Here is a 27,959-nt window from a genome sequence, read left to right as displayed (position 1 = left end):
TCAGGATCCCCTAGAACTGCGTTGGTTCTTTAAAGCTTTCAAAGAATTTTTATCAGGTTTTATGAGAATAATGTAGCACTTGGGGAGGAAGATGCAGCCCAGGAGCCCTGCACTGGAGGCCAAGATGGAGAAGATCTCCACAGCCACCATGACCTTCCCCTTGGTGCTGTGGTAGACAGGCAGGAAGGTCACCCAGACACTGCAGAACACCAGCATGCTGAATGTCAGGAACTTGGCTTCATTGAATGCGTCAGGCAGATTCCTGGCTAGGAAAGCCACAGTGAAGCTTGCCAGGGCCAAGGAGCACAGGTAGCCCAGGACACAGTAGAAGGCAGTGACTGAGCCCTTATTGCACACCAGGATGATGTGGTTAGGCTCAGAATGTGCATCTAACTCAATAAATGGAGGAGAAATTCCCAACCAGATGCCACAGAGAGCCAGTTGGATCAAGGAGCAGATGGGAATGATGAAGTTAGAAGCTCCTGATACCAGCAATCGCCTGATAGTTCTTCCAGGTTTTGTAAATTTGAAGGCAAGAATCACAGTGATGGTCTTGGCCAGCACGGTGGAAACAGCCACTGTGAACACAAGGCCAAATGTAATTTGCTGGAGAAGGCAGGTGGCTGTGTTTGGACGGCCAATGAAGAGTAAGGAGCAGAGGAAGCACAGGAGGAGGGTGATGAGCAGGATGTAGCTGAGGGTCCTGTTATTGGCCTTGACGATGGGAGTGTCTCGGTGCTTCACAAAGACCCAGAGGACGGCAGCTGTGAGGACAGAGAAGGACAGAGCCACGGAGGCAAGAGCCATCCCCAGGGCATCCTCAAAGGCTAAGAATGTCACCAGCTTGGGGAGGCAGTGGTTTCTCTCCATGTTTGGGTACTCGTGATCTGCACACGGGATGCACTGCTCTGCATCTGCGGAGAAAAGGAAGACTGTTTCCACTTCACAATTTACTCCTTTTTCCCTGTTAAGGAAAATGGTCCCCTTTGCAATGTCATGGTGAGTCCAGCCTGCTCTAATGTGTACCAGGACACACTAAAGTATATTTCTGCACTCCTGACCCAGAGAGAATGCTCGTCTCTAGGTGTAGGAAGCTCACTGAAACAAGCTCCTTAGCACATGGGGCTCTGGGGACTCATTTTGTCACTCAGAGATATTTCTTTCAGTGTTTTATTTTCTCAAAGTGATGTAGTTCCTGTATTTCATATGGGCATAGATTCTTCCAAACCCTCTTCTCTACTGTCCCTAGTGTTTTTCTCTGGAGAAGCTTGTGTTCACATGGGTTAAAATATTTGTCTGGGGTTACCAGGTTTAAGGTTTTTTTTTAATACTCAAATGTAGATGACCTATTTAAAATATCTATCCCTCCTAGGACTTCCATACATCAGTCAATACTCTAATTTCCTGCATGGACTCATCACTCTTTCCATATAAATGTTGATATGCTGTGATTGCATAGAAAAGAATTATTGCTATTAGTTTTTTTAAAGTTTTTTTTATTTTTTTAATTTTTTGACAGGCGGAGTGGACAGTGAGAGAGAGAGACAGAGAGAAAGGTCTTCCTTTGCCGTTGGTTCACCCTCCAATGGCCACTGCGGCCAGCGCACTGTGGCCAGCGCACTGCGCTGATCCGATGGCAGGAGCCAGGTACTTATCCTGGTCTCCCATGGGGTGCAGGGCCCAAGGACTCAGGCCATCCTCCACTGCACTCCTGGGCCATAGCAGAGAGCTGGCCTGGAAGAGGGGCAACCGGGACAGAATCCGGCACCCAGATCGGGACTAGAACCCAGTGTGCTGGTGCCACAAGGCGGAGGATTAGACTAGTGAGCCGCGGCGCCGCCACTACTAGTTTTTTAATGGTTATATGGGAGTGATATTTTCATCACAGTATTGAAAGAAAACTTTCCACTCCTTTTCACTGAGAGCATGGCTTGTTCATCATTTTAGTCATGTGAACACCACATGGACACCACATTGTCTCTGTTGAAGTAATACACTTCTGCAGCAGCAGCATGAAGGAAGTCATTAAGAACAGGCCAGTTGGTGACCATGTCTCTCTCTCAATCATATGTCAATTTAATAAACAAAAGTAGATTCAGTGTTGTGGCATGATATGTAAAGCCACCAGCTGCAATGCCAGCATCCCTTATGGACATTGTTTTGTGTTCCAGTAATCCATTTCCAATCCAGCTCCCTGCTAATGGCCTGGAAAAAGCCGCAGAAGATGGCCCAAGTACTTGGGTCCCCTGAACCCATGTGGGAGACCCAAATGAACCTGGCTGCTGGCATCTGCCTTGCCAAACCTGGTCAATTGTGCATGTCTGGGGCTTGAATAAGTAGATGGAATCTCTCTCTCTCTCTCTCTCTCTCTCTCTCTCTCTCTCTCTCTCCTCTGTAACTCTTTGAAATTAAAAAAATATTTTTTAAAAGAAAGGAAATGATATTAGTTGGTCCACACTTGTAGTAAAGTGCTACTCAGGTTTTAAGTTGGTAATCATACAAGCTTCATGGACTGGAGGACTGGAGGTGTTATGTAGTTGCATAGTTATTAGGATGTTTTGTCTGTATATTTCACTCTTATTTTCTCTTATTCTAGTATAGAAAACAAAAGGACAAAGGGAGGCACTCATTATGTGTACTACACAGCACGCACTATGTAAAAGACCCAGCACAGAAAGTAATACAGTATTCCCATCACAATTCCTGTGAAGTAGCTCCCTGTTTCTCAGGTGTGTATGGAAAAGTTTTGATTTCAAGATTTCTAGAAATCCTTAGGGAGCCTTAACAAATGCTCATCTGATATTTTTTGTTCAGACATTAGTAGGCCTACTAGAAGATCTCAGATTGAGACAGCCTCATCTAGCACTGGATGGAAAAGAAGGATATCAGAGAGAATCAGTGTCAGTGTTGAGCTAGAGAGGATGAGCACCACCAGACTACTGAGATGGCGAGAGTGAGCATACAACAAGTGTATGGAAAGAGTGAGTGAAAGTGTGCATAGAGAACAATGGGGCACTCTTATCCCATTATAAAGATTCTTGGTTTCCTTTTTATCTAGAAATAGTTAAGATGGTGGAGTTTTCATAGTGAGTTACATGTTTTCTACCTGTATGATTGGAAATGTCTCTCTCTGGACAAATAACACAAATATAGCAGCAGACAGCTCTTCCTTCCTGTGGCATTTTCCTGAATCCTGGACCACACCTCTGGCCACATAAAGACTGAGGAGTCTGAGGGGGAAAGAGAAGCGATGGTCATTGTTTTGCACATCATTAGGCACTGTGATAAGATGTCTCTATTTGCCCCATCACTCTGAAGGTCATCACTGTCTTCCCCATTCTCTGTCTTGTTGATTTTTTCATACATCCAATTTGTAGTTTCTATGATGCTCTTTCCAGGTTTGTCAATTGTCTACCAAACATTATGAGGGTACCTGATTGCTGTAATTTTGTTCATCACCAGATCTATTCTTCTAGGCCTTTGTTTCTTTCTACTACATTTCTTCCTCTGAAATCTTTAACATTCATATCATTATTCTGTAATGTGTATATTTGAGACTGAGTATTCAGAAAAAGACAAGGCCACAGAGAAATGATGAGCAAATGTTATAAAAATATGGATTGTGTATCTAATCCTCTTCTGGACTTCTAGATTCAGGAAAAGTATCAATTTCAAGAAACTAAGAATGCATTTTGGGCATAAAGCATGATAGTTACATAAATCACCCACAAAATTCCCTGGGGGATTTTGACAGTAGAATGATGGTAAAACATTTGACCACAGCTGTGAGATGCTATGCAGAAAAGAAACTGCACTTATTGGCAACCACAATGACAATGAAAATGAGAATGTTTTCTACAAATAGGCGATGGATAGATCAACTTATAATTTACTTGTGTTCATGCTGCATTAAAATATATGACTCTCACCATATTTAAGATATCACTGTTCTTCTAAATCTATATATCTATATATATACATGAAATGAAAATTTTTCACCTTATATAAATAAAAAATTGAAAAAATTTACAATTTCTGTACACATGTATTTTGTAATTTTATGTCTATATACTGATATCTATCTTTATTCATTAACATTGCTCATTTTAGTCACTCAACATCTGAATGCATAATTATTTCCAAAGTAAAATCATCAATAACTAATACAAACATAAACTTCTAATACACATTGACTCATATATGTGTAAGGGACACCATATCTTTTGAAGCCAAGATGATAATTGAGAATTGAATGCTTATTTAAAATCTCACACTTAATCTCCTCTCAGACCCTCTGTATGTATCGAATATTTCCATGGATCCACACCTTCTTGAATGCTATAGGCCATTCTATCATCTCTTCATTGAGGACCAAGCCTTGGTCATGTGCACTCTCAGAGGAGAACTCCCCGATTTTAAACAGCAAACGAAATCCAGCAGGAAAATTCACAATGTTGTGGATATCATAATGTGCCATATGGTGTCTTGTTTCATGGAAGGAAACATCCTCCCCAGCACTGTTGGTAAATTGGATTTTCTTCAGGAGTGGATGAAGCTGGAGGGGAGGCACAATTGGAAAGAGGGAGAACATTCAGATTAGAGGTGGGAGGTGCATATGACTGAGAAATCCTTCTTTTGCCTCCTGTGTATCCTCAGGGTTTCTATTTGGTGGAGGCTGACTTTTGTCTGAATGATCATCATATCATTGTTCAAATGCAGGGAATTCTACCCCCCAACACCCATTAAAATGATGGGGACCATTTGAATCCAGAGAAATCACAGGATGTGTCCCACAGGGTGGCTGACCTTGAAAGATTGTTAGAGGTTTAGGAAAGCTCATCTTAGTTTTCCAAATGTGAACAACATGGCTTTATATATGCGATATCTTGATTATTGTGATGGTTCCATAGGTGAGTGCAAACATGTGCACTTTTCAAAATATACCCCCTACCAAATAGAATGAAATCCTCTCTTTGACAAAAAATGGATGCAACTGGAGACCTTTATCCTTATGCTTACTGAAATAAACCAGTTCCAATCAGAAAATATAATTTGTTTTCTGTGATGTGTAGTAGTTACTATAGATGCAAAGAAAAACCCCACCATGTATCAAAATGAAACTGATATCTTGGATTTCATTTTTGCTTATCATCTTGTGTAAGTTCCTGTGGAACATGGTCTTTCTACTTTTCATTTATGAATCATTATGATTACTGTGGCATTACACCTGTGATTATAAAGCAAATTGAAATGCTATTTTTGCAAAAATTAAAAAGAAAGGAAGGAGGGGAGAATGAGAGATGGAGGGAAGGAAGAATGGATATCTTCTTAGAAATGTATCTATGAAATACATGAAATCTATTATGTTCATATCAATATTTTTTTACTTTAGCAAATTTGGGCTGGCCTTGTGGTGCAGCAGGTGAAGCTGCTGTCCACAGTGCCCAGCATCCCTGTGAGTGCTGGTTAAATTACTGTTGTTCTACTGCTGGTTCAGGTCTCTGCCAATGTACATGGGAAAGCATTAGATGATGGTCCAACTGCCTGGGCCCCTACACTCACATGAGAGACCCAGTTGAAGCTCCTGCATCCTGGCTTAGAGTGTTCCCGGTCCTGGTCCTTGCAGCCATTGTGGAGTGAATCAGCAGATGCAAGATCTGTCTCCTTTTCTCTTTCTGTCTCTCACTCTCTTACAGTAACTTTGATTTTCAAATAATTTTTTTAGAGTTTAACAATATTGAATAAAATATCAGATGAATTCTGTTAAATAAATTAGAAATCCAAGCATAATTTTTCATAATAAAGTTTCTGGAACCTGACATCCCTGGCTGCTGCTGGCAAGTCCAAACTGATAAACATGTGTATACAGTTTATGTGTAATTCTATTTGTATAACATTTTCAATGAAATAATATCAGAAAACTTCCAACAGAGGCAAATTGATAGAAACAACCAAATTCAACAAATACTCAGGAGCCCCAACAAATTAGACCAGAAGAGAAATTCACTGCATCACATTGTGGCAACACTCAGCTCAGTGAAACACAAAGAAGAAATCCTAAATTGTGCCAGAGAGAAACGATGAATCATATTTAAGGATAATTTAATCAGACTCACCCCAGATTTATCGCAAACACTACAGGCAAGGAGATAATGGCATGATATATTCCAAGTTTTAAAAGACAAACAATGACAACCTAGAATAATATACCTTGAAAAGCTATCATATATGAATGTAGGGAAAATAAAGATTTTCCACGACAAACAGAAACTGAAGGAATTTGTATCCTCACATCCAACCCTACAACACTGGCTCAAAGACGTGCTGCACACAGAAATACAGAAACAAGAACTTCACTACAAAAAAAGGTGAATGTAGAAAATGAGCCAACTAAACTACAAACAAATCTCAAAATACATAAACAGCTTGTTTAAGGAACCATGACTGGAAAAAGACAGTATTTAATAATAGTCACAGTGAATATAAATGGCCTCAACTTGACAACCAAGAGAGACAGACTAGCGGATTGAATTAAAAAAGAGAATCTATCTATATGCTGCCTTCAGGAAACACACCTTATCAGCAAAGATGCATGCAGACTGAAAGTGAAAGGGTGGAAAAAGATATTTCAAGCTAACAGAAATCAAAAAAGAGCTGGGGTGGCCATCCTAATATCAGACAAAATAGGCTTTAACACACAAACTATTAAAAGAGAGAAAGAAGGGCATTATATAATGATTAAAGGATCAATCCAACATGAAGACATTACTATTATAAATGTATATGCACCTAATTACAGGGCACCTGACTACTTGAAAGAATTACTAAAGAACTTAAAGGGAGATATAGATTCAAATACAATGGTTACAGGGGAATTCAGCATGCCACTCTCACCAATGGACAGATCAACCAGACAGAAATTCAACAAGGAAACAACAGAGTTAATTGATGCTATAGACCAAATAGACCTAATAGATATCTTCAGAACATGTCACCCCACAGCCACAGAGTTCACGTATTTCTCCCCAGTACATGGAACATTCTCTAGGATTGACCATATGCTAGGCCATAAAGGGAGCCTCAACAAATTCAAAAAAATTGAAACTATACCATGCAGCTTCTCAGACCATAGCACAGTGAAACTCAAAATCAACTACCCAAGAATCTCTACACCATATGCAAATACATGGAGAATGAACAACATGATTCTGAATGAACAGTGGGTCATAGAAGAAATCAAGAGAAATCAAAGGATTTCTAGAAACAAATGAAAATGAGAGCACAACCTATCAAAACTTGTGGGATACAGTAAAAGCAGTGCTAGGAGGAAAGCTTATAGCAATTGGTGCCTACATCAAGAAACTGGAAAGGAACCAAACAAATGACCTCTCAATGCACCTCAAGGATATAGAGAAACAGCAGCAAATCCAACCCAAACCAGGCAGAAGAAAAGAACTACTATAGATTAGAGAAGAAATAAACAGAATTGAAACAAACAAACAAAAAAAACAATACAAAAGATCAACAAAACCAGGAGCTGGTTCTTTGAAAAAATAAACAAAATAGACACACCATTGGCCCAACGAACTGACAAAAGGAGAGAGAAGACCCAAATCCATAAAAGTAATGATGGTAATTGGAATGTAACTACACAACAGAAATAAAAAGAATCATCAGAAACCATTACAAAGAGATGTAAGCTAACAAATTGAGGAACCTGGAAGAAATGGATAGATTCCTGGACCCTTACAACCTTCCTAAACTGAGCCATGAAGATATACAAAACATAAACAGACCCATAACCATGAAAGAAATTGAATCAGCAATAAACCCACTACCAAAAAAGAAGAGCCCAGGACTGGATGGCTTCACCACTGAATTCTACCAGACTTTTGGAGAACAACTAACCCCAGTTTTTCTCAAGTTATTCAAAACAATTGAAAGGGGGGAATCCTCCCAAATTCTTTCTATGAAGCCAATATCATCTTTTCTTTTTGACAGGGGAGTTAGACAGTGGGAGAGAGAGACAGAGAGAAAGGTCTTCCTTCCGTTGGTTCACCCCCCAGATGGCCACTGCAACCGGCGTGCTGCACCGATCTGAAGATAGGAGCCTGGTGCTTCCTCCTGGTCTCCTGTGTGGGTGCAGGGCCCAAGCACTTGGCCATCCTCCACTGCTTTTTCAATCCACAGCAGAGAGCTGGACTGGAAGAGTAGCAACCAGGCAGAACCGGCACCCCAACCGGGACTAGAACCTGGGGTTCCAGTGCTGCAGGCAGAAGATTAGCCTAGTAAGCCATGACGCTGGCCAGCAATATTTCCTTAATCCCTAAGCCCTGGAAAGACACAGCAGAGAAAAAAAAACTATAGACCTATCTCCCTGATGAACATAGATGCAAAAATACTAAACAAAATCCTGGCAAACCGAATCTAACTACACATCAGAAAGATCATTCACATGAACCAAGTGGGATTTATCCCTGGTATGCAGGGATGGTTCAGTGTTTGAGAATCAATCACATTAACAAGTTGAGAAACTGAAATCATTTGATTATCTCAATAGCAGCAGATAAAGCATTTAACAAAATACAATACCCTTTCATGATGAAACTTTAAGCAAATTGGGGTTAGAAGGAACATTCCTCAACACAACTAAGGCAATTTATGATAAACTCATGGCCAGCATCATATTGAATGGGGAACAGTTAGAGGCATTTCCATTGAAACTGACATCAGACAGGGATGCCCACTCTCACTATTGCTATTCAATATAGTCCTAGAAGCTTTAGCCAGAGACATTAGGCAAGAAAAAGAAATTAAAGGAATACAAATGGGAAAAGAGGAAGTCAAACTATCCCCGTTAGCAGATGACATGATCCCATGTATAGGGGATCCCAAAAATTTTTGTAAGAGAATATTGAATCTCATAGAAGAGTTTGGTAATGTAGCAGGATACAAAGTTAATGCTCAGAAATCAACAGGCTTTGTATACCCTCACAATGCTGTGGCTGAGCAAGAACTTCTAAGATAAATCCCAATCACAATAGCCACAAAATATTGAAGTACGTTGGGATAAATTTAACCAAGGATATCAAAGACCTCTATGAGGAAAATTACAAAACACTAAAGAAAGAAATAGAAGAAGAAACAAAAAATGGAAAAATCTGCCATGTTCATGGATTGGAAGAATCAATATCATCAAAATGTCCATTATCCCAAAAGCAATTTACAGGTTCAATGCAATACCAATCAAAATACCAAAGTCATTCTTCACAGACCCAGAAAAAATGATGCTGAAATTCATATGGAGAAGCAGGAGACCGTGAATAGCTAAAGCAATCCTTTACAATAAAAACAAATCCAGAGTATTCACAATTCCAGAATTCAAGACATACTACAGGGAAGTTATTATCAAAACAGCCTGGTACTGGTTCAAAAACAGATGGACAGATCAATGGAAACACTGGAAATCAATCCAAACATCTATAACCAACTCATATTCAACAAAGGAGCTAAAACCAACCCCCTGGAACAGGGACAGCCTCTTTAACAAATGGTGCAGTGAAAACTGGATGTCAACATGTTGAAGTATGAAACAAGACCCCTATCATCATACACCATATACAAAAATCCACTCACCATGGATCAAAGATCTAGATATATGCCATAACACCATGAAATTAATTGAGAGCATAGGGGAAACCCTTCAAGACATTGGAACAGGCAAAGAATTCTTGAGAAAACACCAGAGGCACAGGTAGTCAAAGCTAAAATAGCCAAATGGGATTACCTCAAATTGAGAAGTTTCTTTACAGCAAAAGAAATAGTCAGGAAAGTGAAGAGGCAACCAACACAATGGGAGAAATTATTTGCAAACTACATGACTGGTAAAGAATTAACAACTAGACTCTATAAAATGATCAAGAAACTCCACAACAACCAACCCAATATAAAGATGGGCCAAGGACCTTAACAGACATTTTTCAAAAGAGGAAATCCAAATGCCCAACAGACTCATGAAAAAATGCTCAGGATCTCTAGCCATCAGGGAAATGCAAATCAAAACCACAATGAGGTTTCACCTCACCCCAGTTAGAATGGCTCACATACAGAAATCAACTAACAACAGATGCTGGCGAGGATGTGGGGAAAAAGGGACACTAATCCACTGTTGGTGAGAAGGCAAACTGATAAAGCCACTATGGAAGACAGTTTGGAGAGTCCTCAGTAACCAGAATATAGCCTTACCACATGACCCAGCCATCGCACTCCTTGGAATTTACCCAAAGGAAATTAAACTGGAAAAAAAGAGCTGTGTGCACTTCAATGGTTATTGCAGCTCAATTCACAATAGCTAAGACATGGAATCAACCTAAATGCCCATCAACAGATGACTGGATAAAGAAATTATGGGATATGTACTCTACAGAATACTGTACAGCTGTTTAATAAATGAAATCTGGACATTTGCAACAAAATGGAGGTATCTGGAAATCATCATGCTGAGTGAATTAAGCCAGTCCCAAAGGGACAAATATCGTATGTTCTCACTTATCGATGACAACTAACTGAGCACCAAAGGGGAAACTTGTTGAAGTGAAATGGACACTATGAGAAGCAATGACCAGATAAGCCCTTGTCTTGACTGTTGAGGAAGAACTTACTATTTTATTCCTTTTAGTATTTTTTGTTCTGCTTAATACCATTGGTTGAACTCCTTAGTTAATACACAATTATTCTTAGGCATTTAAAATTAACAGAAAAGTGATCTCTGTTAAATATAAGAGTGGGAGTAAGAGATTGAGGAGATATACAGTTTGGCACATGCACACCCAACTTACCTCCAATGGTAGAGTTAGAAATATGCCAGGGGATTCCAATTCAATCCCATCAAGGTGGCATGTACCCATTCCATCTCACTTGTTAAAGTGATCATTTTAAGTACATAATTGTCAAAGAGATTTCACAAATAAGACCAGTGTCTGTAAATAATGAAGGATAGAATTAAAAGGGAGACAATGATCCTACGGGGGAAGCAGGATGCACAGCAGCCTCATAGAATGGCAAATGCCCTGAACAGCACTCCAGACTCAGAATCAACCCTTGGGGCATTCGGATCTGGCTAAAAGGCCCATGAGAGTCTCACAGGCATGGAAAGCCAAGGCACTGTGGCAAAAATGACCTGAATGAAACATCTCGGTGAATGAGATCCCAGCAGAAAGAATGGGCCATCAAAGAAGGAGGCACCTTTCTCTGAAGGGAGGAATGGACCCCCACTGTGATATGGCCTTGACTAAATAAGATCAGAGTTGGTGAACTCAGGAAGCTTCCAAAGCTTTGACAGCTCATGGCAAGAGCCTCGGGTGATTACTGACTTATAGATAAGAGTGTCAATTGTTAACTCAACAATGGGAGTCACTGTGCACCTGCTCTCCATGTAGGATTTCTGTCCTTAAAGTGTTGTACTGTAAGAATTGACAGTAAAACAACTAGTCAAACAGTACTCTATATCTTGTGCGGTTGGGTGGGTGCAGTCTTTTGAAATCTTTACTTAGTATATACTAAGTTGATCACCTGTATATAAAGATAATTGAAAATGAATCTTGATGAAGAGTGGGATGGGAGAGGGAGTGGGAGATAGGGCGGTTATGGGTGGGAGAGAGGTTATGGGGGAAAAAGCTACAACAATGCAAAAGTTGTACTTTGTAAATTTTTATTTACTATATAAAAAAACAATACCCTGATGGCAGTTAGTATCTGAACAGTGTGTATTAACTCTTGACTTTCAGAGTCTCCTGACACCTGTTGTGGGACAGCCAATTCTTTAAAGGACTATCATTATGTCTTCACTAATTTGAACCAAGAACTTCATAAATATTCTCTAATCTTATATTTGTAAGCCTTCTCGGCCAGTACATTTACTTTTAAAATGTGAGTCTATCAAATCACAAATAGGATGTTAATTAATATTGGATGTAATCTCAGAAATTACATAGTGAAGTAAACATGCTGAAGTCAATTTAATTTACATATATGTATAATATAGAATATATATTTATCTTCTGTGAGACATTCAATTTATTTGATTTACTCAAATAATTTGATCAGGATATTTTCCTGTTTCAGAGTCATTTTATGATAAAATGTGCACCCCACTGCTATTTGCCCCAGTAATGTCTCACAGAGGGCATGGACTACAGCACACAGCTGTAGGGGATATTATTATAGGGAATATAGTTGTTGTGGGATATGTCCAGAGTCCACATTTCCTAACCTTACATACATTCCAACAAAAAGAGTACTTTTGATCATTTTTTCTTCCCAGTCTTTGTGATGAGCTGTGTTAGGATATTCTAAACATTGCACTATACTCTGAGAAACATTATTCTATGATATGTCATTATAGAATCTGTATTGAAAATGTTACATGGAGCTAAACTCACTCCCTAGATTAAGTCTCATCAACAAATGCAGACATTTGGATTTCCACATGCAGAGATTTTAAATCAGACTGCTACCTCATACCCTATACAAATATCAACTCATAATTTATCAAGGATCTAAACCTAAAACCTGAAACCATCAAATTACAAGAGGCAAACACTGGGGAAACACTACAAGTCATTTCCCTGGCAAGAATTTCTTGGATAAAATCCAAGAAGTAAAGGCAATAAAGGCAAGAATATACATTAAGCTAAGTAACTTCTCATCAGCAAAAGACACACTCATCTAAGTGAAGACACTACTTACAAAATGGGAGAAATATTTGCAAAACATGGTTCCAATAAAGTATTAATCTCCAGATGTATAAGGAATGCAAGAAACTTAACAACAACATAACCAACAATCTAGTTAAGAAATGAACTAAGGATATGAACAGGGATTTTTTCACAGGATGAAATACAAATGCCCAAGAGAAACATGAAAAGAGGTTCATGATCACTAACCATCGGGGAAGCACCAATAAGAACTAACGTGGGATTTCACTTCACCCCACTTTGAATGAATATTATCCAAAATTTGAAAAATAGCAAATTCTGCTGAGGATCAGGAAAAAAAGGTACCCCAATACAATGTTGATGGGAAGGATTATAAGCCAGTACAAACATAATGGAAGACAATAGAGGAACTCCTCAGAAAACCAATATTGGTTCTACAACATGGCCTAGTTGTCTCAGACCTGGGAATGTATCCAAATGAATTGAAATCAGGACAAGAAAGAGTCTCCTACACTCCCAACTTTACAGAAGCTCAATGCACAACACATAAGATGTAGAATCATCTAGAGGTCCATCAACTGATGGCTGGGAGAAGGAATTGGTGAGATACTTATATATATATAAAATATCATATTATATCATCTCACATATATGAATATTACACAGCCATAATTAAGAATGAAATCTTGACATTTAAAACTGGAGGTCATCACAGTAAATTACATAAGCCAGAGGTACAAAAATATTGTTTCCTCTCATTTGTGTTAGTTAATATATGAGTATAAAATTGTGTGGACTTTAGATAATTTCCTATGTAATTATAAGTAGTGCTTCGCTAAATCAAATCATAGGCCGGCACCATGGCTCAATAGGCTAATCCTGCACCTAGCAGCGCCAGCACACAGGGTTCTAGTCCCAGACGGGGCGCCAGATTCTGTCCCGGTTGCCCCCCTTCCAGGCCAGCTCTCTGCTGTGGCCCGGGAGTGCAGTGGAGGATGGCCCAAGTGCTTGGGCCCTGCACCCCATTGGAGACCAGGATAAGCACCTGGCTCCTGCCTTCGGATCAGCGTTGTGCACCACCCGCGGCAGTCATTGGAGGGTGCACCAATGGCAAAGGAAGACCTTTCTCTCTGTCTCTCTCTCTCTCTGTCCACTCTACCTGTAAAAAAAATAAAAAAATAAATCAAATCATATTATTGACAATATGTTCCTTTTTCACACATTAAAAAAATTAAGTGGTTGCTACTGAGGACTCTTGCAGTACTAGTAATGCTATGTTATTAATATGGGTGTTGGTTGTAGTATGATAAGATGACAAAAAACTCTTTTATCTGTAGACTTATGTGCATTTCTTAGCATATAGACCATTTTAAAATTATTTTTAACATGTTGCATAACAGAAAATATATTTAAAATGCTCCATAGCAGATAACAAATTCTCCACACGTAGATAACAATTACAGATGTATCTATGCCCAGTCTGTTGTGAAAGAACCCACTTTCCATTATACCTGATCATGGCAATCTCAACATGAAAACATGGTCATGTGGTACTGCAATAAAAATACCTGAGGATGCAAACAGATGTTCAATAAATGTCCTGTTCTGGGAGATGTTTACCTGCCATGGAAAAATCCTTGGTTGAGTTGCATCTCCTGGAGATCCCTTTTCTATTTGCTCTGAAAGCATCTTATGGAGGGCATGGGCCACTGCATACACAGCATTGTAGATGAAATAGCTGGAGTCAGATATGGTCAGCATGTCAATGCGTCCTGGGAAAAACTCAAAGGAAGCATTTGGTGGGCAGACTCCAATTGTTCCACAAAGTGACCCAGTAGGCAAGCAGTGAAAAGCATGAAGCCATAGTTGACTGAGGAAGAAATCTTCTGGGTAGTGGGAAGGGTCCACTGTCTTGACAAAGTGGTTGAGGCCAGGGATTTCTTCCTTGTGGTATGAAAATGAGAAGCCTCCATGAAAAGAGTGTAGCATGTGGTCTGTCTCCTTCACAACTATCTCCCACTTTGCAGCCATGATCCACACCTTCCCCAGGGTTAAATAGAATTTGCTTAGAAATTCCATGGTATACACACTCCTTACATCACCATATAGAATATGCACATTTGCAGATGAAATTCGAAGCCCTGCTAGGAAGGATATTTCAGTTTTTTCATATCTTGACTTAGTGTCTGGGAGCTTTATTATATTGGCCCAGCAGAGACCTTTCTTTACCATCTCGGTTTGAATATCCTGTAGGAACTTCTCTCCTTTCATATCATTAGATACAAAGATCACCACCCAAATCCAGCCAAAATGTAGTAGCAAGGAGAGCATTCTACGGGCCAGAGAGCTGTCACTTGTGGCCATCTGATAGAGCGATGGAAACTTGTCTCTCTCACTTAGCATGGGATCAAAAGGGCCATATGTGATCTGAATGGAAAGAAAACCGCTGTGATTTGACTTTTGTGGGTTTTGAGTTTTCTGTCTTGGGAAGTGATTTTGAAAAAGTCCTATGAAGAAATATCATGTGTAGGCATAAGAAAATTCTATCACTTGGGATCAGAGTAACTGTGCTTCAATGCCTGTTGCTTTTAGCAGAAGAAATGTACATCTTCATGCATAGCATGAAAGATAATGTGTAAGATACCCACGTTCTTCATGTATATTTGGGAAGAAGAAGGCATGTATTTTGGATTCAGAATCACCAGGACATTTGTCTTTCCCACCTCTCACCTCATGAGACATGTGGAGAACAGCTCCCACTGCAACTGGTGTTGTGTGTTTCCTCGGGGACAAATATTTTGTGTGGGTTGATCTCCTGATACTTTGAATTTCATTTGTTTTCACAGCATATCCTAAATTGTCTTGAAAAATATATTCACCTATCATCTCTGAGTATAGATAAAATTGCTTTTCAGACCACAGCTATTGCAGTCTGAGCTTGATGGTAATGTGTGCAGATTGCTACCTCTTTGTAGTGGGTCTCCATTAAGAATCCTGGAAATGTGAATACAGGCCCTGGGAAGCAGCTTGATTGGTTATGTGATTGGTTTCCTAACACCTACTTGTAAGATTTGGATTGAGTACTTTCACCATGGCCAGTGAGCACCAGCACTATGGTGGCTATTTTGTGATTATACTGTGAATGGGTGCACACTGTCTGCCTGTATTTGTTTTTTATTCTGTCAAACACTAAGATCTAAATCTCTTAGTTGCACATGGAAGTGAACTGGGAGTCCTGTGAAGGAATCTGCTGAATGTGAGGAAGTCAGGATTAGGTATAGGAGAGGGTAAAATCTCATCTAAGTGTAACTCAGCCCCAAACACTCCTTGATGATCTTCGGGACTGTCATGGACCTCAGTGGGTTCCAAATGGAAAGTCTGGGCCCAGGTCTTGATATACCCATGTCTAACATTCAGTCTTCCTAGGATATCTCTGCGCTGTGGGTATTTCCTGTCAATAGTCAGCAGTCAACTTTCTCAGCAGGTGGGGATGGATACATTGGGCCTAGACAGTGATCTCTCTCACAATCTAAGGAATTCCCCAGAATCTGTTTCAAATCGTGGTGCTATATGTGCAGTTGTGTTCCACATGACCCTTGCTTCAAATTGGACATGTGTGGTGGGAGATGGCAGAAATTCTCACCAGAATTCACAACAGATTTACCTGTGGGGTTTTGTACAGCTCCAACATTGTTCCAATTTCAGCTGAAAATGCTGACATGGTTCCAGCAATTATGGCAACCGTCTTGCCTTGTGTCTGGCAGGTGAAGTTAGGGATGAAATAAATGTTTCCAGTCAGCCAGTGCAGAGTGCTCCTTAGGGTGAACTGATCACTGGTAACAGAATTGTACAGCTGGAAACCCAGGGTCAGGTTGGGGAGGAGCTGGGGGTCCTTATTGATCTCCTGGATAGCAAAGTGGAAGGCCAGCACATATTGGTAGTTCTTCCACAGCCACCTAAAGAGAGGGGCAGCATCAGGGAGAAGGGTGAGACTATGGAATTCAGAGCAACAACACAGCCACACCCTGAGGCAGCAATGGTCAGACTCAGGCTTCCACACAGTGGTGCCTCAGCTCTGGCACATGGAGGAGGTGTGAGTGAGGTTCCAAGGGCTCTTAGAAGATTTTGGAATGACCCTCAGATTCCTCTGAAGCAAACTGTGTCCATGATCACACTCACCTTCCCTAGTCCTTCAGGAAAGCCTTGATGTGTCCCAACATGGGATTTCACTTTTACTTAGGGATGGAACCCAAGAGGCAAGCATCTCTGACTTGTCAGTCATTTTAGCGTTTGGAAGCATCTCTCATCTACTCACCATAGGGATTTTCATGAGCCCTTTCTGTAATTTTCTGTTATAATATACAAATACCAACAGAAGTATTTTCATTCAGTTATGTTTGTCTTGAAAATGAGCATTTCATTCAGAATTTCAAATTGTCAGAATACTTACAATGTTTATTTTAATTCACTCTTTTCCTCATGCACGAAATTCCATTTTATCTATTTCTCTATCTATATGCTACTGAAGTCTGTTTAGTTCTTAGATTTACTTATTTGAATGGCAAATTAATAGCATTAATTGAAATGTTTCTTGCTTTTAATCATTCTGCTTAAATGCAATTAATTATTTCATGAAGGGCTTTATTTTTCAGTGCTTGGTTACTTGTAGCTCTTGCTGTCAGTTGAAAGCTGAGAAGTTTGCTTCTTTTTCCCCCAAATACATGCCTGCCCGGTATTAAGTTCTGGACCGTGTACAAAGTTGATAAAAATCCTATAGAGATCATAAGCATTAGCGCTAGATATGTGTATTCATGACTGACATCTCACTCAAAACCCAAATTTTTTCAGTGTTCTTAACTCATCTTTCAAGTGTATGCAATAAGCTGCAGTGATAATAAAATAGAGATCTCTCCAAACTATTACTGTGATTCCTATAACCTTGAAACAAATTTAAAATATAAGAAATGTTTTTAATTAGATTCCACTTAGTGATCTCGATGCTATTATTTCGCAAAACATGGAACTTAAAGCAGTTTAGAATGGTGATTTGACACAGGATCCATGTTTTGAAATATGACCTTGTTTCATAAAAATGTGCAAAAGTACTTGTGTATGAAATATTTTTTAAACTTGGAAGATGTTTAAAAATTTGATGATAAAGCAAGATTGATTTTAGAATATGATGTCTAGAGGCAGAACAAGTCTATGATTGCTTCATTGATCAATTTTGCCAAATATTTAGTTTATAGGTAACACCAATGGTAAAGTTTATATTCAGAACATTGAAAAACATATATTCTTAGTAAATACATATGAAGTAATTACATTTCATCTACAAAGATGCTGGACACTTGCTGGTGGGGGAACAAGCATTTTATAAACCTTTAACTTTATCATAATAAGAATTTTGTTTTGTAGTAGTAATATCCTTAATTAGCAGATGAAGAACATAAGGCTTGATGTCATCAACAGAGAGAAGGCACAGTCAGAACTTTATCTCCTTTCTGTAAACAGTTCTCATACTCCTTCCAGTATCTACAGTGACCATGTAATTGACCTTCCAAACTGGTACACTTTTAGCAATAATATAGGATGATATTAATGAATACACAAGGATTATTGGCATAAATAGGCTGTAGGAAGCAAACCAGGATGTGTGATCATTCTAGATAAAATAAGTCTGTCTCACATGTAGACATCCACTGATTTCATAATGCATACTGTAACCATGCATAGCGTGTTTAGTTTGTCACATGAGAGGTACTTGGTAAATTATTTGATGAATAACCAATATTTTGTTCAGTATATCCTAACATTCATAAGGTTTAGGTTTTCCAAGTTGTGAGATATAAATCATATGAAATAAGTTGTATAAAAAAGACTGAATAGAATTTTGATAATAAAGAAAAACATGTATTCTTAATAGTTATATCAATAATTTACATCAATATTTTACATCAATAATAAGTAAGCACAAGTATCTTGATACCAAATGTAGACCTAGCTGTTACGATATTATGAGAAGGGGGCCGGCAGTGTGGCATACCCCATAAAGCTGCCGCCTGCAATGTTGGCATCCCATATGATTGCCAGTTCAGGTCCTGGCTGCTCCACTTCCAATCCAGGTCTCTGTTATGGGCTGGGAAAGCAGTAGATAGCCCAAGTGCTTGGGCCTCTGCACCAATGTAGGAGACTCCAAGGAGGCTGCTGGCTCCTGGCTTCAGATTGGCACAGCTCTGGCCATTGTAGCCAACTGGGGAATGAACCAATAGATGGAAGACCTCTCTCTGCCTCTCCTCTCTCTGTGTAACTCTGACTTTCAAATAAATAAATAAATCTTTAAAAAATAGTATGAGAAAAGTATGCTACAGGTTGATAAAAGCCACAAAATGGATAAAACATGGAAACATTGTGCAGTGAAAGGTGCCAGTCAATGGATGATAACAAATCAATTTCTATGCAGTCTCCACAACAGGCATCTATGCTTGTGGCATGGGCTCCTCCTGAGCAAAAGAAATTCTCAAAGTTCCCATACAGAATACCATAGATTAAAGAGTAAAGATTTATTTTCAGGGGCAGGTTCCCAAAAGACTTCCATTGAGTAGATTGCAAGTGTTGATGTATGGGAGGCAGTGTGTATGTCAGGTGGTGGATCTCAGACAAAAACAGCTTCTCTACCAAGCACATTTGTTAGCAATGACACCTAGAGTGAGTGCCTTAGATATAACACTGTCCTCAGGCCATTCTCTGTTCCATGGGTTTTGGATGGGGCAGGCAGGGGTGGGGATGGGGATATGGGCTGGAGTTCCATTTGTCTCATTAATTTCAAGATTCTAGGAGTCTGTTCAGGATATCAGATGAATACAAAATATATCCATCTCTCTCTCCTCCCATGAAGGAGTAGAGAAAAAAGTAAAATGGAAAGGGAAGGAACACCAGCCTTCATTGATCTGCATTCCTGAAACTTCTGTGTACATTTTTTAGAATTCTTAAGCAGATTAACCAATACAAGCACACACTCACTTGCAGTCTGAACCACAGTTAACACATAACTCAATGTTGGACTTACCAGTTTACTGTCATTTTATCCTTTGGCCTGGATAAAAAAGATAACAGGACCATGTCTGATTCTGGTTCCAGGAAGTAAAGGGGGAAAAACCCACCCAGTACCAGGTCTCCATCTCTGTAGACACTTGACCTCATGGAATTATCACAGTTCCAGGGAGGTATGTCCTGTGAACTGTATAAAGGATTCAGGAGTAGGTTGAGAAAAATCACAGTAAAGAACATGTCAACTCAACCCAACATAAAGTTAAAGTCTCTGTTATTAGGAAAGTCTCTGATATTAGGAAAAAATTCTTTTGGATTATATCTTCTGTCTCATCCCCCTGCAGGGAGAATAGATCTCTATGTAGGCACCCTGGTCCCATTATTGTTGTATGCCCTCAACCTATAAACAGTGTGTGCTAGTCTACTGAGTCACACAGGGACACAGCTAGAATCACAAGGAAGACATTTCAAAGGGAGTCACAGGGCTGAGGCCTTGCCTTAATGTTCCTAAGATCAGATGAGCTCTGACTTCTATATATTTTCATTGCTAAACTTCTGTCCCATCCCAGAACTCATGGCATCACCTGAGGCTATGCACCTGCCACTCTCCACTGTGGGAAAAACAGCTTTGGAAAAACATGCTTTGGACTCTATTTTGTCCCTGGAGCATTGTGGGATATAGCTCTGTAAACCTGTGTGCATAGGGGCCAAGCATTGTTAGGTCAGTCGCCTGTTTTTGGGATTTGGTAATTGTAGAAAAATTAGTGTTGGAATTAAAAAAAAAATCAGTTTCACTATTTCACATGATTCTTCATAGAGAAGACCAAAGGTCACATTCACCACTGATGACCCTATGTGTATAATAGAAAGTCTCTTCATGGCTGTGCCTAATGTCTCTCCCAGGCCTGCAGTATTCAAATGGAGAAATGGGCTTCATGATTTGCCAATGAGTATGCATATCCAGAGAAGGGCAGAAGTTCATCCCCAAACCGACCCCTCCACAAAGTTAATCCACTTACACATCTTCTTGTGTAATCTGCTTGAGTCCATAGTGCATCAAAATACAGTAATGATTCTCACCATATATGATTAAGCATTTCAGAATGTGTACAGGAAAATATGTAGCATCTATGTGTTTGTGTGTGTGCCTCTGTCTGCTTAATGTGCTTTTTTCTTCATGTTCCTATCATTCTCTCCACTGCTGATACCAACTTCCACGTCTAATAGACACTGGCTGAGGACATGTGTGAGAAACTTCATATTTTATGCATACATGTGAAGTGAGAATTAAATGCATATTTCAAAGTTTCACACATCAACTCCTCTCACCTTCCTCTGTTTCTAATTCATCTCATGAAGCCACACTTTCTTGAATGCAGTAGGCCGTTCTATCATCTCTTCACTGGTGACCAAGGCTTGGTCATGTGCACTCTTTCAGGGAAACTCTCCAATTTTAGCCAACAACCCAAGACCCAGAGGAAAATCCACACACTGTGGATATCATCGTGTTCCAAATGGTGCCTTGGTCATGGAATGATATGTCATCCCAAGCACTGTTTGCAAATTGGATTTCCATTGGAAGTCACTGAAGCTGTAGGACAGGCATAATTGGAAAGAGAGCAGTGCAATGAGTGGTGAGAGGTGCATGTGTACTCAAAAGTCCTTATTTTTCCTCAACCTCCCTATTCTCAAGGTTTCTTTTTGGTTGAAGTGTAGTGTTTTTTTTTTTTTTTGTATATTTGAGGCCACCATTTCATGAGTTTAAATTGTGAGAAATTGATTGTTCATGCACCCTTGCAACAAACTGGGAATTGTTTTAACTCAATCAAGAAAAGTGTATGGGCCAGTGCTGCGACTCAATAGGCTAATCCTCTGCCTGCGGTGCCAGAACCCCAGGTTCTAGTCCCAGTCAGGGTGTGGGATTCTGTGCTGGTTGCTCCTCTTCCAGTCCAGCTCTCTGTTGTGGCCTGGGAGGGAAGTGGAGGATGGCCCAGGTCCTTGGGCCCTGCACCTGCATGGGAGACCAGGGAAAGCACCTGGCTCCTGGCTTCGGATCAGTGCAGTGCGCAGGGCCTCAGCAGACATTGGGGGGTGAACCAATGGAAAAGGAAGACCTTTCTCTCTGTCTCTCTTTCTCTCTCACTGTCTACTCTTCCTGTCCAAAGAAAAAAGTGTATGAAGTAATTGCAAGGGTGGTTAGGGTATGAGTTGTTGTAGAGTCCATTCCACAAAGCTTTGGTTGCAACTTTATGGAAGCTAATTTAGTACTTCAATAACATAAGCAAAACATGGATGGAGATATCAATATTAATTTGTGTAGCTCACACAAGTGTGAACATACAGGATTAGGTTTTTTAAAATAATTTCATTTTAGTTCAGAATTGAAATTCAAGATGTTTTTTGTTCAACAATTACAAATAAATCCAGGGATTTTTTTCAGATTTCACAATTCCTGTTTATAGACACCTTGTATTACCTGGTAGGCTCAAACTTACAAAAATGTAAAAATGCAATTTTATGTATACATATCATATTATATAGATTATTTTCTGTCTCTATCATTGGACTATTTATTGAGTGTGATTTTCTTTGATATTATGGGAATCTGGGTATGACCAAAAAGAAAACTTCCAAATCTTCTGACTATATTGAAATTATCTATACTGTGAATTAACCCTTTTCTTCTGGATCACATGATGCCTGATGTAGGATATATTAGGAATATATCATTGGAATCCTTTGACAAATTCACTTCTTTTCTAAGGACTAAATAAGAACACAGAGTATTTGAAATAATATTATTATAAGTGCAAATAGACATTAGATGGTGAAATAAACTTTCTGAGGTTAAATTTTACATCTGGGTATTTGCGTTTTCTCTAGAATTTAATTCATTTAATTAATTATATAATAATTATATAATAATATGTATATTATATATTATATTATAATGTATATATATTATATAGTATACATAATATATATTATATTAATTATATAATATATATAATATATATTATATTAATTCAATAGAAGCATATATAATCTATAGAAGCATTGATCTTCTATAGAATTTTCTTTAAGATATTATTATATAAATATATTTATTATTTATTATTTATACAATATATAAATATATAAATATTATTATATAAATATTATATATTATATTAATATCAATGTATTAATTAATGCATTATATAATTAATGTAATAGTAATATAATATATAATAATTATATAATATATATTATTATATTATTATATAAATATGTAAATAATTATATAAATATATACATATAATAATAAATTAATTATATATAAAGAAAATTAAATATATTTCTTAAATATATTCTACACATAAGTGATGGATTCAAATAATAAAGGTATAAATTTAATAAAAATCCATCTATAACTCCTGGAAAAAAAGGCATCCAGATATTGTAGTGATATTGCTTTCAAGATGAGCATGAGCATGTCTTCTACAAATATGCACAGACTACATGGTGATGTGAAGAATCTTGTCATTGTACACATTGTGGAAAAGTGCTTTTGCACATTGGGAAGATGTAGATCGTGGCAGCACCGTGGGGCATTGTTGTGGGTGAGGCAGTCCCCATGCTGTTCTACATCATTGTGAGCACAGATAAGATCACATTTCACATGCCCAGTGCTTTAGGAAGAGTGACTCCCCACTCATAGCATGAAAGAAAAAATGCACCATCACCGAGGCTGTGTATGCTTTACAATTCCGACTGAGGAAGACATGAACTTTGGATGTAGCATCATCAGGACAGTGGTCTTTCCCTTATTTTCTCCTCTTGTTTTTGGGCAGCACAACCCCCTCTCTCAGCAACTACTGTTATATGTTCACTCCATGACTAATGTAAATCTTTACTGCATTAATGTCTTACAACTTTGGGGTTCATGTGTCACCACAGCATAACCTGAGTTACCTTTTGAAAAACAATCAATTTCTAGCCCAGAACCCTCCAAAGCTACTGTATTCTGTGTTTGGCAGTTATATGTCCTGACTGTGGCATGTTTGAAATGGTTCTTCCATTAAGAATCTCTGAGCTGCTAATGCAGACCATTGGAGTCAGCAGAAATGGCCCATGTAGTTGGATTCCTAACACCTACATTGGAGACTTCTATTGAGTGCCTGGCTCTTGGTTTCTTACCAGAGCCAGATGGGCTTCTGCCATTGATGTGTGCTTTTAGTGAGAAAACAGCAGATAGGAGCTCTCTGTCTTTCTCTCCCTGTTTCTCTGCCTCTCAAACAAAACAGTAAGAGGTTGTAATGGGAATGTTCACTGGGTGTGCTTTGATGAAATCTGCTTTTGTGGAAGAGATTGTGGCAGGCTTGGGCTTGAGCAGATGAGTGTGTGAATTCCAGTGTAACTGTAACTGAGCCTTAAATGCTCTTTGGGGAATCTTCAGGACTAGCACGGCCCTCAGCTTCATCTGAAGTGGAAACCAGATGTCCAGGTCTTTACCTCTACACATTGAACAACCCTTGGTCCCTGGATGCCTTCTAAGAGAGTCTTGTCTTAGGACAAGACATTTTTGTGTGCTGTAAATATTGCTTATGAACCACAGTTCTGTGATTAGTCAATAGCCAATATTCACAGAAGGTGCAAATAGGTATATTATCCCCAGACAGGAATAAGAATGGGGTCTCTCAGGTTGCACTGCTTCCTACCTGTATTACTTCTTCCACTTGTCAATATTCTCAGAATCCAGCCAACTCTCTGGGATATGTTTTATGCCATGGTAGGATACCCATCCTTGGCTTCTACATTTCCCTTTCATCAGATGCAAGAGAATGGTGTGGGTGGAGCTTCACATATGGCTCTTTAGAATTAGGAATCCATTTGCCATTGGGGTTTTTAGAGTTCCAACGTGTTCTGGTCTAGGCAGAAACTGCTGACAGGGTTCCAGCAATGACAGCAAGTGCTTTGTATTGTGTATGGCAGTTATAGTTAGGGGGAGTAAATGCTCTTTGTAAAGAAAATGCAAAACATTCCTAAGGATGAATTGGTCCATGACAAAGGTATTGAGATTTGGAATCACATGGATAGATTGGGGCGGTATTGGCGGTCCTTATTGATCTCCTGGATGGCAAAATAAAAGGCCAACATGTTTGGGCAGTTCTTCCCTAACCACCTAAATGAAGTAGCAGATTTAGAGAGAAGGGTGATAGCCTGTCTTTCAGTGCAGTTTCACAGCCAAACCCTGAGGTAGCCAAGTCTGGATTCAGGGTGTTAGTGATGCTTCAGGGTCCCTGGAGGATCGTGGAATGTCCCTCTGACTTCTCGGAGGCAAACTGTGTCCGTGCACCACTTCATCTTCATGAGCCCTTTGGGAAAGCTTTGGTAGACTCCCATGTGATAGGTCATTTTTGCATAAGAACAGAAACCAAGGTTCATCTCTGTTTCCTGTAAGTTCTGGAATAGTTTGAATAGAACTTTGTTTGCCACTTGTTCATATATGTGAGAGTATTATCATCTCTGACCATATTCACCAGTGTGATTTTCCCAGCCTTTTTGATAATTTTCTACTCTTGTATATCAACTCTTGTCAAATAGGTTTATTAAGTTAGATTTTCAGTGAAACAAATGCATCCAATTCAGGACTTCTGGTATCAGAGAATTTACAGTGTTTACTTTGCTTCTATTGATTGATTTCCTGGATACTGAATTTACCTTTGTCTTTTCACATTTGGCAATTGAACGTTCTCTGTATTTTCCCATATTCCCTGCCTGAAAATATGAGTTCTTGGAATTTAAGATGGGTTTATGTTATTGTGAATAAGAAAACAGTTGTTCTGTTTTCTCACTATGAGTTGTTTTGCTCAGCTTTCCTTGGAATTCTGGACTTTACCTTATTTCCTACATTTTATCCACAATTTGAATGTCAGGAAAATTGTTACTTGTTAATTATATGGGAAGAAATATATTTATCCAATCATTTCTTCAGTTGGAATACATTATTTTTTAGTTTTCAATATTGAATTAACTAATAAAGTGCCATTTCAGTTTTGTTCCTTCATATGAAGTATTTTCAGTTTCAAGTTTTCAGTGTTTCATCTTTAGTATAAAGGTACTTTTCTATTTTGTCACACTGTGTTGTATGTATTATCTTTACACATGAATTTAAAATTTTCTCCTGTGGTCTAAAAGGTGTTGCTTTCCCATACACCCCTGACTAAAATTGGATTTCTGATCACAGAGAGTACTCACCTGTGGGACACTAATAGATCTGGTACAAAAATTACTTTGCGGATGTCTTCTATTGAGTCATTTTATGTATTTTTTAGACAAGTTTTATTCAATAAATATAAATTTCCAAAGTACAACTTTTGGATTATAGTGGTTTTTCCACCATAACCACCCTCCCACTCACAAACCATCCCATCTCCTACTCCCTCTCCCATCACATTCTTCATTAAGATTCATTTTATTTTATTTTATTGACAGAGAGAGTTAATGAGAGAGAGAGAGAGAGAGAGAGAGAGAGAGAGAGAGTGAGAGGTCTTCGTTTTCCGTTGGATCACCCCCCAAATGGCTGGCATGCTGTGCCAATCTGAAGCCAGGAGCCAGGTGCTTCCTGCTGGTCTCCCATGTGGGTGCAAGGCCCAAGCACTTGGGCCATCCTCCACTGCCTTCGTGGGCCACAGCAGAGAGCTGGACTGGGAAAGAAGGAATCGGGACAGAACTGCCGCCCCAACCAGGACTAGACCCCGGGGTGCCAGTGCCACAGGTGGAGGATTAGCCTAGTGAGTCACAGCACTGGCCCAGATTCATTTTAAATTATTTTTATATACAGAAGATCAGCTTAGTATATACTACATAAAGAGTTCAACAGTTTGCACCCACACAGGCACACAAAATACAAAGTACTATTTTAGTACTAGTCTTACCATTAATTCTCGTAGTACAACACATTAAGGACAGAAATTCTACATGGGGAGCAAGTGCACAGTGACTCCTGTTGTTGATTTAGCAATTGGCACTCTTATTTATGACGTGAGTGATCACCCAAGGCTCTTGTCGTGAGCTGCCAAGGCAATGGAAGCCTCTTGAGTTCAAAAACCCTGACCTTATTTAGACAAGGCCATAATCAAAGTGGAAGTTCTCTCCTCCCTTCAGAGAAAGGTACCTTCTTCTTTGATGGCTCGTTCTTTTCACTGGAATCTCACTCACAGAAATCTTTCATTTGGGTCATTTTTTGCCAAGGTGTCTTGGCTTTCCATGCCTGAGAAACTCTCCTGGGCTTTTTAGCCAGATCTGAATGAGTTAAGGGCTGATTCTGAGGCCAGAGTGCTGTTTAGAGCATTTGCCATTATATGAGTTTGCTGTGTATCCTGTTTCCCATGTTGGATCATATCTATTAAGTTCTGTACTATGACAAAGTTAGTAGAAAACTTGAAGACTGATGAATATATACTTGTAAAATTCCCATCTTATTATAAGCAACTGGAAATATACTAATGCAAAAAGTCTGAGTGAATGTTATGAGAAAAATGTATTTCACACTGATACAGGGTATAACCTGTGTAAAACATGAAAATATTGGGCAGGGAATGAAGCTCATCACAAAGGGTGACAAAGTGAAATAGAGATTCTTGTCTTCCCATAAGAACTGAATGTCAGACATAAGATGGAACTGTGATAAGCAAGGCAGCAACATTGAATGAGGTAGTGCACGCATCAGAATAGATAGGCACCTCTCTAGACAGATCTGGACACTGGAAGTCATGGTCCTGTGTTCCAACAGTCTCTTCCAGGCCAAGGCCCCCAGAACTGTATCAGGGGATGTGCTTATGGGGTAGGCACAAAAATCTTGGTGCTTGTCCTCTGCCTTTGAAAGACCTGGGAGCAAATGGAAAAGTCTATGGAAAGCAAAACAAGGGTGAGGACTTCAGATTTCATGATCTTCTTTCCTCCTATACATTTCAGAATTGCCAATAGGGACAGAACATGCGCAGGCACAAACATACACTGACATGCAGTCACAGTCGTACCTAACACATACACACAACCTTGAGCTTACAAGATTTCTGGCTTGAATATAAGAGTCTGGTTGTGTCTCTTTCTGTAGACTTTCTCTGTGGATATTTAGTTTGGCAGCTACTGACATATTTTCCAGTGAAGTGTGCAAGGGAAGCAGAAGTAGGCAGAGAAAAATCAGAG

At 39.2% G+C, this 27,959-nt stretch overlaps 1 pseudogene; it reads right to left on the bottom strand.

Moving 5' to 3' along the window:
• LOC127486256 (vomeronasal type-2 receptor 116-like) lies at window positions 1–27,906 on the bottom strand (annotated as a pseudogene).
• Between the last annotated feature and the right edge of the window lie 53 nt (window positions 27,907–27,959).

The sequence above is a fragment of the Oryctolagus cuniculus genome, chromosome 16, assembly GCF_964237555.1.
Source record: "Oryctolagus cuniculus chromosome 16, mOryCun1.1, whole genome shotgun sequence".
Classification (NCBI taxonomy): Eukaryota; Metazoa; Chordata; class Mammalia; order Lagomorpha; family Leporidae; genus Oryctolagus; species Oryctolagus cuniculus.
This window is presented reverse-complemented; position numbering and strand designations above follow the sequence as displayed.